Genomic DNA, 13160 nt, shown 5'->3' with positions numbered 1-13160 from the left:
GCCCATCCAGACTGGGCCCAGTTCTCCAGTCACCACAGCATCTGAATTACCTTTGGTTAGGAGGTAGTTGGTTACACACCATTATAGCCCCCTAACTTGGAGTCAGCTACTTTTAGGGGGGGATTTCCTGAAACTAGGAGCAGGCACAAACTCTGGAAAGATGGTAGTGCCGGTTTGCAGCTGGACTTTCAGCTCCGGGGGACACTAGGAGTTGGAGGCCAGAGAAGCCACAGAGCTGTTTGTCTCCCTAACTTCTGCTTTTCCCTTTCCACCTTTTTGGGCTGCCTCACTCCCTACTGATTTCATAGGACAACTCCAGCTGGTGAGAAGAGGGACAGGATTGCAGCTCTAGGCCCGCCCACGGACCTGCTGCTCAGCCTCAGACCACCCTTTCCTTGGGTTCCAGTCTCCTCTCTCCTGGGTCTCTCTCTCTTTTGCAAGGAATATAAAACTTCTGGCTGCCTTTCCTGACTTTACTCATAATCTTGTAACTGTTCTGCTCCTGGGGTTCATTAGCTTCCTTTCTGCTGTCAGAACTTCATGCAGATGGAATTGTCAGGATATTCTTTCCTGTTTCTCTTGATTTGTCAATGTGGTTACATTAATTGATTTTCATATACTAAATAACCTTTGCATGCTCCTCAACTCAGTGATGCTTGATCACCTTTTAAGAAGCATTATTTGATTGTGTTTGCTCAGATTTTGTGTTGGATATTTATTGATTTATCAATTGATTGGAGACTTGTTGCCCAGGCTAGAGTGCAGCGGTGCCATCACAGCTCACTGTAAGCTCTAGCTCCCGGGCTCAAGTGATCCTTCTGTCTCAGCCTCCCGAGTAGCTGGGACTACAGGCATGTACCACCATGCCCGGATGATTTTTCTGTTTTTTATAGAGACAGGGTCTTGATGCATTGCTCAGCCTCAAGCAATCCTCCTGCCTCAGGCTACCAAATTACTGGATTATAGGTGCGAGCCACCGCACCCAACCTGTGTAGGATGTTTATATCTTGTGTTTGAAAGACAGGCCTCTGCTTTTCCTTCATCATGTTCTTGACAGAAATGATCTTGTTATATTAGGTTTGTTAACAATCACAAGATCCATAAATGCAGAAGAGGAAATGAGAGCTTTATTTCTTGTAAAGGATGGCAGCGTGCAAGGTGGCGATTCTGACAGGCTGGGAAGCCCAGAGAGGGCACTTCCAGGGAGGGAGGGTGGGACAGACGCCTAAGCCCAGCAGGCTGGTGGAGCACGTGTCCAGCAGGGCACAGGAGGAGCGCTGACTGTTCAGGAGGGTGGCCCTGAGGCTGTGCACTGCTCAGACACTGAAACATACGCCTGTGTCCGCTCTGCGGGGAGGTGGCCATTTAAATGTGTTACAGTTCAGTCTTCTACACGGAGAGGTGAAGCAGCCTCTGTGAAACCAGCTGAACCAGCCTGCGGTTGGGGTCTGTCACTGGAGAAAGTTACTGCCATCAGTGTCCTGTCCCGTAGAGCTGTGGTTACAGCTGCTGGGACGGAGGGAGGGCATCAGCGTGGGGATGAGCTGCCCTGTTTGAACGTTGCTTATCTCAGGCAGTGCCTGTGTAGCTGCTGGAGAGACAAGGACAGCTGGTGGCAGTCGGAACAGGGTTTAACCTTTAAGTGTAGGATGCGAGGCCTCGCCTCAGGTCCTGTTTATAATTTGGTGTCTTATTGCCACAAAGACTCCATTCTCTGATCTCTGTTTGAACATTAGTGCTGGTCAGTTATGTCTCAGTTCCAAAAGGGAGGGGGTTCAGGTGGTGGAAGGGATTAGGATTTTATTTCAGTTTACAGGTGGAGCTTTCTGGAGAAGCCTCTAGGCCTGAGTGTTCTTTGCAGGGTGATGTTTGTTTCCTGACTCTGATTCTTTAATGTTTGTACTTTTTTCACATTTTGTGTTTCTTCCTGAGTCAGTTTTGGATAAGTTGTATTTCTCTTGGAATTTGTTCATTATACCTAAATTTACAAAATTTTTGGAATCAAGTTCTTAATATCCTCTTATTATATGTTAGTGCTATGAGAATGTGAAGTGATAATTCTGTTTTGGTTTTCTCTTTCATCTAATGACCTATCCCAAAACTTAGTGACATGAAACAGTCACCACAGTCAGGGATTTGGTGTGCTGTGGTTTCCGGGACCTCAGCCAGCTTGCCTGCGTGTCTGCAGCTCCACTGCTGCTGTGGGCTGGGTTCCTTGCTCTTCTCAGCATCCTGTCCAGGAAGGCTTCTCAGTGACAGGCTGGCTGGCTGGCGTCTTTCTCTCTGCAACTGCCCCGGGTGGCTAGCACTGTCCTCTTCACAGTATCTGAGCGGGTTCCCGAGGGAAGGTGTTCCAAGAGGTAACAAGTTGAAGCCAACATCCCTGGAAGTGCCACATTCACTCCACCGGATGGACCAGCGCAGTCACCTGGCCTCCTAGGACTCACGGGCCATGAGAAGGGCCCCTCAGCTCGAGGACAGCAGAGTCTCAGCCTTGTGACTGCCAGTCCTCCCTGCCCTTTCAACTCTGAGGCTCAGAGCTGTACCTTTCCCTGTGGTGCACGGCTTTGGCTGCATGCCACGTCATTTGACATGTGATCTTTTCTGGTTTTAAGTTCTAAATATTTTCCATTTTCTACTGTGATTATTTCTTTTGTCTTTACATTATTTAGAAGTATGCTGCTTAACTCTCAAACATACCGGGGGGGGGGGGGTGTTCTAGCTACACCTGAGCTGTTAGTTTCTAGCCTTGTTGTGCTATAGTCAGAGAACATGGAACATGGTCTGTTTTATGTAAATGGCTGAAGTGTCCTTGCAAAGAGGATGCAGGATGTTCTGTTGCAAGCAGGGCCTCCGTGTGGTGCTGTGCAGCTTGTTACTGGGCTGCTCAACTCTTCGTGCCATTACTTGTGTGTTTTGTGAGCTGCTGACTGTCCCTTCGTAGTGAAAAGTCTCCCGCATCTTTGACCACCTTTATTGCACCCTGCCTGCGATTTCAGTCCCAGGGCTGTGTGCTGTATACCTGCTCCTCCAGGTAACCCACACGGCACTGACTGTGGTGGGTGCTCCTCATGTCCTTCCTGGAGCAGGCCTGGAAGGGCTGAGTTGCAGCTCCAGTCCCAGGGACACGGAGCTGCTGCACAAAGAGGGTGGGTGGGAAATAACGGAGGCTCTTAGCACTCCAGCACAGATGTGCTCAAACTAGGGTTACTGGTGATTGTTCTAACACTGCATGTTTAACCTACCCCTTCTGTTGGATATCAGTTTGCTTTTGAAGAAGAAAATCTTAACATGACATGTTGAGGTTTGTAAGCACATTATCATGTTGAAATATTCTGTTTAGCAGCTTGCTAATTGAGCACGTTTTCACTCCAAGTGGGAAGGAAGTAGATGCTGTTTCGTAGCCTCTGCCTCTGGAAGCTTGATGGCTGGTCACCTCTGAGCCTGGGCCGAGCAAGGTGGGAGGGCGTGCGTCTCCCTCTCTGCCCTCATATTTACACGCACACACATGCATGGCATCATGTGTGTACCCTTCATTTTAAAGAAGATAAACAGATCCAGAATTCTTCCTGAGAATTCTTTCTGTAGGATGTGGCTTGGTGGTCATTTGTCCTGGTGTCGAACTAGCCACAACCTGACTGTGGACTTAACGTGTGCATTTCCCTGCTGTGGGCAGGTGAAACGAAGGTGGGATTGAGTATTGTGTATCCCCTTAAAAATTCATAAGAATACATTAAAAATAATTTAAACTTGTATTTAGGAAGAATAATACTTCTAATTAAAAGTATATTGTGGAGAGTTTACTTCTGAAATAATAAAAAAAAATAAAAAAGCTTTTCATATTAAATTAAACGAATATAAGTAATTGAATCTTCTTATTCACAGAGAAGTCTTGCCACTGGGCCCGGAGGACAATCTGCCCGGCCAGAGGTATGGTCACTGTCTTAGTTCTGCTCACACTGAAGGATCAGAGGAAAAATAACAACGAAACAGACTTCAAGGTAAGTAAAAATCTAATGAAATCTGACTGATTAAAAAATGACTTTTGCTTGTTGTAAACTGTTTAATTAGGCCTTTTAGCTTACTTTTTAAAAAAGCATTTTATTGAATAATTTCCAGCTCAGATTATTCTGAACCATTAGTTAGTTCAGTTATGATCTTGCTGTGGCCTCAGGTCACCTGTGAGTCTCTGTGGCCATTTCTGGAGAGATGTGCAGCCACCCTCTTTGGGGCCAGTCACTGTTTATGGGGTCAGGGTATCGTGTTAGGCATCAGGCTAGACTTGGGGAGAGCTCTTACCGTCAGTTATTCTCTTTGAAGGGCTAAAATAAAATTTCTTTAGTACTTACTTTTGGTGACTGTTACATGATTCAGTATCTCCTTTTGAAGAAGTTGAGATGAATATTAAAATCCAGTAAAGTCAGTGTAATGACAGGTTAATTTATTGATGGCCTAGCAGGGGTGTCCACCTTGCAGCCTGTGGGCTGCATGCAGATCACGTGAGGACTCTTCTGCTTGTCTGTGGTGTCAGGTATCATGGAAAGTAGCACAGACCTTTTTTTTTCACCCCTCAGCTTTTCTTAGTGTTTGTATATTTAATGTGTGGCCCAAGACAATTCTTTTTTCTCCAATGTGGAGCAGAGAAGAACAAAGGTTGGATACCCCCAGAAAGGGTAACTAGAAAGTCAAGTCTTAAATTTCCAAGAATGCTTTCTCTTGGATTTAGATGAGTGAGAAGAGTGCTGTCAGAGGGCAGCTATGTGCTCGCAGCGTTCAGGTGGGTTCCTCGCTGGTCGCCCACTAGCTGGTCCAGTGGGCTTAGAGTGCCGCCTGGTCTTGGGCGCCACCAGGTGCAGCAGAGACCAGAGCTCCCTTGGCAGCTGACGTGTGAGTGGCTTGGTAGACGTTGAAGGACAGGATGGCTGTGCTGCCAACTTGGGAGTCCTTGGGCAGCACTTGGTGCCTTGGGGCCCGGGGAGGTCTCCTGGGGTGCGAGTGTAGACAGCCAGGAGCAGCAGGAGGTCTTTGGAGGTTGCCATCTTTGGGGGTAGAGATGCACCCACATCTGACCACTCGGTTTAGGGTTTGTGCCAGGAAAGGCTCTGCTTGTCATTTCTGGATCCGTAAATGTCAGCAGTTGAAGGTTCCTGACTCCCCAGTGAGAATTTGGCTTGGTTTTGTCTTCAGCTGATGCTTTTTTTTTTTTTTTTTGGCACATGGGCTGTCAGAGCATAGGAAGGGCAAAATCAAGGTTGCCTCTGCCATTGCTCGTGCCAGTGAGATGGGATTTTATTTTCCGTCACAGCCCTTTTTTCAGCTCAGTTGGTGATAGGAAATCAGTTTATCCACATCCAAAGGTTATTGTAAAGCAGTGGAAATCAGAGCTGGAGGGAGGCTGACAGAGACAACATGGCTTCCTATTGCTAAGTTAGGTGTAATTTATGAGCACCTATTTTTAACATGCAAGTAAAGCATTGTATTAATTATGCTGTCCGTGTGAAATAGCAAGTATTTTTATATACTGTAAGCATGCATCGGAGGAATAAATTATTTATAATCCTCTGCACAAATAAATTGTTCTTAAAGGCATAGGAAAAATAATCAGACCAGAAGGAGGTTTCTAACGCATGTGCTGAGAAAGCAGAACTAAAGGTCTGGAGATGATAAAATATTACATTATGAGTCATGTCTCCTCCTACTGATTCTGTGTTCATAAATGTTAGCTGTAGAATAGAAATTTTGTATTTATTTTCTTTCATAAAAAGAGAGCTAATTTTGGCAGCAAATAGTTTGGTTTATTATTATTTTCCTTTTCCAGGGTGTTTTGAAATAAAAAATAAGTAAACATGAAAGATTTTGGCTAAAAAAAGTCTCTCTCAGTGGCAGCGCGCTCGCCTCGCCGCCGCACATCTGACTTCTCCCCTGGCATCTTTTTCGGGTCCTGTGTTAGCGCTGACTGTGCAGTGAGACTGCAGTTAGCACTGTAGGTGTGGGGCTTTATTTTTAGTTTTAGGCAGGCTGGCTGTTTCTGCTGTTCTTACTCCTTGAAGTGACTGAAGTTGTTCCTTGTGTCTTGACGCATGAGATTATCTTCTGAGTCTGGAGCCTCCTGGGTGGACTCTGTAGAAATCTGTAGATATTGCTCAACTGCTCAGATGTTGAAAAGGCCTCAAAGGGACCTGGCCCCTGTTGAAATCAAGAAGCTGTTCTCATCTTTCTCATGCCACCATACACCAGACATTCTCTTTTAGCTCCCCTTTTCATTTTAAAATGAACATCATAGAAGACACTACCTTATACGTAATTATAGCCGTGTGCAAGGTTGGACAGTTTGTGAACTCATCCTGGAAAAAGTGCTGCACATCTCCTTCATGAATATCACCACGGCGACCTTCCAGGTGGCCTGTCCTTGGCCATCTGGTGACCATAATGATACTCAGCAATGAGGTATATAGCACTTTTTCTAGGATGATTTTTTAAATGTAATTGACCTCACATAAAGCAGTATCATGCCAAAATATATTAATAATATAAAGAGAAATTAGAAGTTCATAATACTTTTTATGTCACTGTGTAAACACTGAGGTCACACCCATTGCCCCCTCTGGGCACTACCGCTGCCCTGTTCTGTGAACAGCTGGCCTGGCCTGGCCCCTGGACAGGCTGGAGCAGGGGGAGCAGTAGCATGGAGCCCAGTGCTAAGAAGCAGCTGCATCTTGAGGGGCCGGTGCTTTTCAGGAGACTATCATTCAAGGCTTATACGTCAATGTGAGGTGCTTTCCCTGGGGGTTCCTGGCTGCCCGCTGTCCTCCTGTTGGGTGGGGTACTGATGAATAACCTGGTGGCCTTGGGCAGGGCTCCTTTGCAGAGTGAGGGTCATGGAGGTGTGCAGTCTGGGAGAAATGTCAGACCAACAGAGGCCGTTAAGTAAAGTGGATTGTTACAGTGGCACTGAATTCTAAATCCTCAGAATCATGGCAAAAGCTTGATGTATTTTCCTCTTTAAAGTAATTTATTGGCTAAAATAATCTATTGAGCAAAGGTGATGCTTTCGGATATAAGTATTCCAGAAGATTACTGAAATAAAATAAAACTTTGGCTAAAAAGGAGAAGTTCCTTTCAATATATTCTGGTGTGAGTCACGAGAAGGCTCCTCTGGTGGTGTTGCGCCTGATTCACTTGCTTCAGCTTGAGAGATGTTAGTGCACATCTGGCATCCTTCTGGGCTCAGCAGGTGGGAGTAACCGCCAAGGCCAGAGTTTGTGTATGCCTGAAGCCTTGTGAGGAATTAGGATGGCTTTTCTAGTAGGCTCTGTCATTCCCTAGAGTTGTAAAGTTCTTTTAAAATTCTACTTAATAGCTTCTGTTGGTCTGACAGTTCTCCCAGACTGTAACTGGGAAGCCAGACCCAAGAAATGCCTCTCCACTAGGTTCTGCCCACAGTCTCCACACATGTGGATGAACCTCTTAATGTTGAGGCCATCAGAATCTCCAGAACAGACACACTCCAGAACAGAGGGTGCTAAGGGCTTTTCTACAATGGAACTTTACCTTGGAAGTGATAACAATAAATTGTACCCTTGTATTTATTTGAAAAAATTAAAAAATGCTAAAAAAAAAAAAAATCTGCAGAACAGGCCCAGGTCCCCGGTGCTCACTGAGTGGCTGCAGTGGGAAGGGGCTTCGTTTTCAAGAGCAATACTCCAGATGTGGGTTTGGTTGCACGGTCTTTTTGGCCAGTTATGTCCAAGTAAAACGACAGATTCTCCCCAAACCTGTGCAGTAAACTGTATGTCAGTAAAGTATAGTCTTAGCATGTGTGTTTGTCCAGAATTTTGAAAGGTTAGGAGATGATGATGCCATGGAAGCAGTGACTCACTGCCACTTCGTAGGCAGAGACTTCCAGATTGAGGGCTAGAGATGGGTAAAGGGGAAGTGGAAGGGTGTCCTTGTGCACACTAGAAAATGGTGACGTTCCAGACAGGGCCACGGTCCAGCCCATCCCTCAAGTCCTGCTTACTTCCTGTCTCCTAGATTGTGGATCATTAGTTTCCAAGTCAGGTGCTTCTGGCCCCACAGTCCTGGGGATCCCTACTCATCTCCCTGGTGGGATTGGTCCGTTGTCTCAGGTGTCAGCTCAGGTCCAGATCGCCAGGCCCTGATTCTGTTCTTTGAAATGTCAGTAGCTGAGGCACTGACACGTGCCCTCTGCACATGCTCCCTGCTCCTGACACGCGGCCCTCTCTACAACATGGCAGTTTGCCTCTCAAGGCCTGCAGGCCAGGGTATTCTCCCCTGTCCACCTCTCCCAACCTTTCCTGTCCTGCAAAGGCTCACCTGGTCAGACCCACTAGGACAGTCTCCCTCTCCATGAACTCAAAGTCAACTGATTCAGGACCTTAACTGTACCCACTATACAATCCCTTCCCCTTTTCCTTATGTGGCTGAACAGCCCAAGTGTTCACAGGTCCCCCTCCCCCGCCCCGACCACCTGCACAGGAAGGGATTTTACAAGGCGCGTGCACTGGGGGCAGGATGCCAGCATCGCACAGCCCCGGAGAAGGATTTGTCACACCTGTGCCTGACAGTGCACTTAGTAAAGGTGTGTGCCTGGAGGGCCATCTGCCAGACAGAGGCCTGGCCTGGTCTCCAGAGCCCGTGATGCTTGAGGTCTCCTAGGGGCTAAAGGGGACAGTGGGGTGTGGGGCAGACACACAGGTCTTACACAGAAGCGGACTCTAAATGGCTGATAAGCACATGCTCACATGCTCAACGAACCTCAAGGACCTGCTGGGGGCTGGAGCCTGAGAGTGAGGAGGGTGCAAAGATGAGCAGGTCTTGCTGTGAAGGCCACAGTGAGAGCCACATATGTGGAGGGTGCTAAGCACTGGCCACGCCGGCCCCTGAGCCAGGTCAGCCTACAGTTTGGGCAGAGCCTTCCATAAGGCAGGGTGGGCATGTTCTGGACCTGCGAGCTCGGAATGGCTCTGATATTTTTAAGCAGTTGTAAAACAAACAGAAACAAAAGAACGTGCAGAGGAGACTGTCTGTCGCCCACAGAGCCCAAGATGCAGAAGAACACAGACCCCTTCTGCCCACTCTGGAATTGGAAGGTCTCAAGAATTTCCAGATCCAAAAGTGGATTGGCCACTGCTGCGTTCCAGCTCCCAGGGCAGAGCAACCCCTCCTTTCTGTGCCTGGGCAGAGGGCTCATGGGGTGGTGCGTTGATGGCCACTGGAATAAAGCCACTGCCTGCTCTCTACTGCTTCTGAGGTCCCTGTGGTGTGATGTGGGCCCTCAGGGACAGACAGCCATAAATAGGTAGAGAAAGTGACAGGTAATCTCAAACTAAGTAACCCAAAGTAGCTGCTAGTGAAGGAGAAAGCCTCGAAGCAGCAGCAGCTAACTTTAGAGCAATAGTGGAAAGTCCTAAGGAGGGAGCCAGAGCACAAGAGTGAGCCTGCCGTCCCTGTCCCAGAGTTCATTAGACAAACTGCAGAAAAGCTTGAATGTGCTGGAGGTCAGGAGGGACACACAGCACAGTCAGAGGTGGCCCCATGGCTCCTTAGTGACGGGTGGGAGGAGGCTGAGTGCTGTCTCATGTCCAAGGACTTTTACTTTGAGAAGCCCCAGCAGCAGTGAGATGAGGCAGCACCAGGCTGGGGCCTGGGGACAGTCCCCAACATGCCATGGAGGCCCTTGTCCCTCTGCTCACCCTTTGCCTGAGTACAGAGTGGCTGGTCCCACCCCCAAGCTGGCAGGAAGCCAGAGCCTATGCACTTTCTCTCCTGCTTGACGGCAGCGAGCAGGACCTTTCCAAGTCTCCCTGTCCCGACTGTCCTGGCTCTGGCTTCCTGCACATCTTGTGTTTGAGGGACCAAGGGGCACAAGCACATCGGTCTTCAGCGTGCTCTGCAGACATGGGTGGTGTGGCCTTGACTCTGTTCTCCTCAGGTCTACAACCCTTCCGAGGCAATGGGGAGAGGCTATGGACATACTAGATTTGGGGAGACAGCATACAGTGGCGTAGACAAGTGCAGCTTTTGTGGGCCCCGGGGACCTGGTTGTGTATTTGTCACGCAGGCCACTACCCATCACAGGCCTTGGCAGTGCTCAGGAGGGACGGGTCTAACATCTTGGGCCCCTCCATTTCTGTATCTGAAAGTGGTGTGCAGCCCCATGGGTTGGTACTGGTGAAGCCTGGGGACACAGCTGAGACAGACAGCCCTGTGGTGACAGCTGGTGGAGGAGAGGGCAGGAGAGCTGCCACTGCCAGGCCACATTTGCCATGAGGGGGAGAAGGTCAAATGAGCGGGGGTCCTCACACCTGAGGGTCCCCACACCCAGGGGTCCTCATACCCAGAGAAGGTCCTCACACCTGGGGGGATCCCCACACCTGGGGGTCCTTATACCCAGAGGGGGTCACCACACCTAGGGGTCATCACACCCAGAGGGAATCCCCATGCATGGGGGTCCTCACACCCAGAGGAGGTCTTCACACCTGGGGGTCCCCACACCTAGGGGTCCTCACACCCAGAGGAGGTTTTCACTCCTGGGGGTCCCCACACCTAGGGATCCTCACACCTGGGGGTCCTTATACCCAAAGATGGTCACCACACCTAAAGGTCGTCACACCCAGAGGGAGTCCCCATGTGTGGGGGTCCTCACACCCAGAGGAGGTCTTCACACCTGGGGGTCCCCACACCTAGGGGTCCTCACACCCAGAGGAGGTTTTCACTCCTGGGGGTCCCCACACCAAAAGATGGTCACCACACCTAAAGGTCGTCACACCCAGAGGGAGTCCCCATGTGTGGGGGTCCTCACATCCAGAGGAGGTCCTCACACCTGGAGGTCCCCACACCTAGGGGTTCTCACACCCAGATAGAGTCTCCACATCAAAGGGGATCACCACACTGGAGGAGCCACACACCCAGAGAGGGGTCACCATACTTGGGGGGCCCATACCCAGAGAGGGTCGCCACACCAGAGCAGATATCCAAGGGCCTGGCTGCGCCAGGACCACAAGTAAGAGTCTTGCAGGAGAAAAGCCTCCTCTAGCCGGTGTCCACAGTATCTGGGGGAAGCTGGTAAATGTAGAACATGGGAGATTTGGGATTTTTTTTCCATTTAAACAATTGGAAATAATCAAAATAAAGCATCAAGTTTGAAAAATTTTTTAAAAGTGGTTAAATTCTCAATTTGTGTGTTTTGTGGCTTTAAGTTTCCAACATAGTAGACAGCCACAAACTATGACTTGAATAGAAGAAAATTCAACAAAATATTGATTGTCAGGTGTAAAGTCATAAATACCAAAAGTTCTTAGGAGTTGATTGCTAATTTTTTTTTACCTGTTTCATGTTCTGACCATCACTAAATTTAACATAAAGAATCAGGAGACCTTTATGACAGGCGTGTAAAAAGATTCATTTGTAGGTTCAGGAAAACCTGAATTTACTGCTTTTCAGTGTTTCCTGAGGGCTTTTCTCCATGCTGGGGCTTGGAGAGGTGCAGGAGGGCCCTCTTGTGGACACACTCCTTCTCCGTGGGACCCTGGGTGCTGAAGTCCCACTGGTCTGGTGACGCATCTTCTTAATTCCAGTGCTGCCTGATGACCTCACCTTAACTGTGCTGTGGCCAAGCCCAGGCTTCTGATGGCTGCTGCTGGCCACTGGCTGCCTTTCTTTGCTCTGATGTCATGTGCGTGACCATCTGGGCATGGGCTGAGCTGTACTGGGTCGTTTTTCTCTGGCTCTGTGTGTTCATGCCATTGTGAGAGGGCCAGGTTCACTGGTCACATTTAAAAGAGTAAACGTACAATGTCTCTAGAGCAGTGGTTCTCAACCTTCTTAATGCTGCGATCCTTTAATTCAGTTCCTCATGTTGTGGTGACCCCCAACCATAAAATTATTTATGAATTGTAATGTAAATATCTGATGTGCAGGAGACCCCCCCAAAGGGGTCGTGACCCACAGGTTGATAACCGCTGTTCTAGCTAGTGATGCTGTCAAAGATGAGCCATGTGATTTAGGAGGCCCTTGTCCTCCTTAGGGGTGTCACTTTTGACGAGTTTTAGATGTTTGTACTTCTGCATTGATTAGTATCATGATCAGCTGCAAGTCATCTAGACACTACATAGTAGGGGCTTAAGCAGGAGGAAGGGCGACTTCCCACATCAGGGTCCACCTGGGCTGTCAGGGCGGCCGGCTGCAGTGACTTGCTGAGGGCTTGCTCTGCCCTGGGCTCTCCGCACGTGAACCCACAGGTGGGCGTGTGCTTGTGGGCTTCTGAGGGGGGTGCCCAGAGCTGCCACGTCTCTTCCTTTTGGACAGGGGAGGCTGCAGACTTCATTCTCCATGGGAGCCGAGTGCTCGGCCACAGCCATGAGAAGGGAGGGTGGGTGTGGGGCATAGAAGGAACCTTGTTGACTTACCGATTTTAAACACTGCCAGTGCTATTTTTGATTGGTAAACTTGCACATTATCTGTTCACGTGGAGGATTTAGTTCACTTACATTCCCTACCTTCCCTTCTTTCCATGTGACCTTTAGGAATGCTTTGGCTGAGAGTGATGGAAAACATGATGTGCAATATCTTAAACAACGGTGGGTTTATTCACTTACTTGTTACATAGTAAGTGCCCCAAAGATAGGCTGTGCTGGCACTGTCGGAGCTCAGCCATGTCAGGATCTCCACAGCTTGTCACCGTTCCCTCATGGTGGCAGTGAGGCTGCTGCCACTCCTGGTGTCACGTGTGCAGGCACCACTGAAGAGGGGCAGACAGTGCAGCTTCTATTTGTCCCTGTCATCAGAGATACTCCAGAAGCCTCCAGAATATTGCTCTTATGTCTTATTGGCTAGAACTGTATTTCATGGCTGCTGAAGTGATCAGGGCGACAGAGGAGATGCATCTTTTACTCTGCCTGGCCCAGGGCAGGGCCTGGGCACCAGTGCTGGGTCAGCCTGCTGAGACTGGTGACCTTAGCAGCTGTGAGCAGCCCACCTGCTCCGTGTCCCATGGGTGCTGGCCAGGCTCTGGGCTCCCCTCGGAGAGAGAGAGGGCAGAGGTGCTACCCAACCCTCCCCCTCATTATGAAAGTAGAAGTTCTTGTTTTCTGTTCTGTAACCATGGTTCAATCCAAGTTCCAAATCCATAAGTGTCA

General features: G+C 48.9%; 1 protein-coding gene across 9 annotated transcripts in view; it reads left to right on the top strand.

Moving 5' to 3' along the window:
• ADARB1 (adenosine deaminase RNA specific B1) overlaps positions 1 to 13160 on the top strand; it is a 237759-nt gene that overhangs the window by 139441 nt on the left and 85158 nt on the right. For all 9 annotated transcript variants that reach the window (XM_053565096.1, XM_053565091.1, XM_053565099.1 and 6 more), the window contains one exon: positions 3886 to 4001. The gene's annotated coding sequence lies outside the window, so the exon portion shown is untranslated. The remainder of the gene's footprint in view (positions 1 to 3885; positions 4002 to 13160) is intronic.

Source organism: Nycticebus coucang, chromosome 16 (assembly GCF_027406575.1).
Source record: "Nycticebus coucang isolate mNycCou1 chromosome 16, mNycCou1.pri, whole genome shotgun sequence".
NCBI classification, from domain to species: Eukaryota; Metazoa; Chordata; class Mammalia; order Primates; family Lorisidae; genus Nycticebus; species Nycticebus coucang.
Note: the sequence above shows the minus strand (reverse complement) of the source record. Positions and strands in the feature narration are given on the sequence as shown.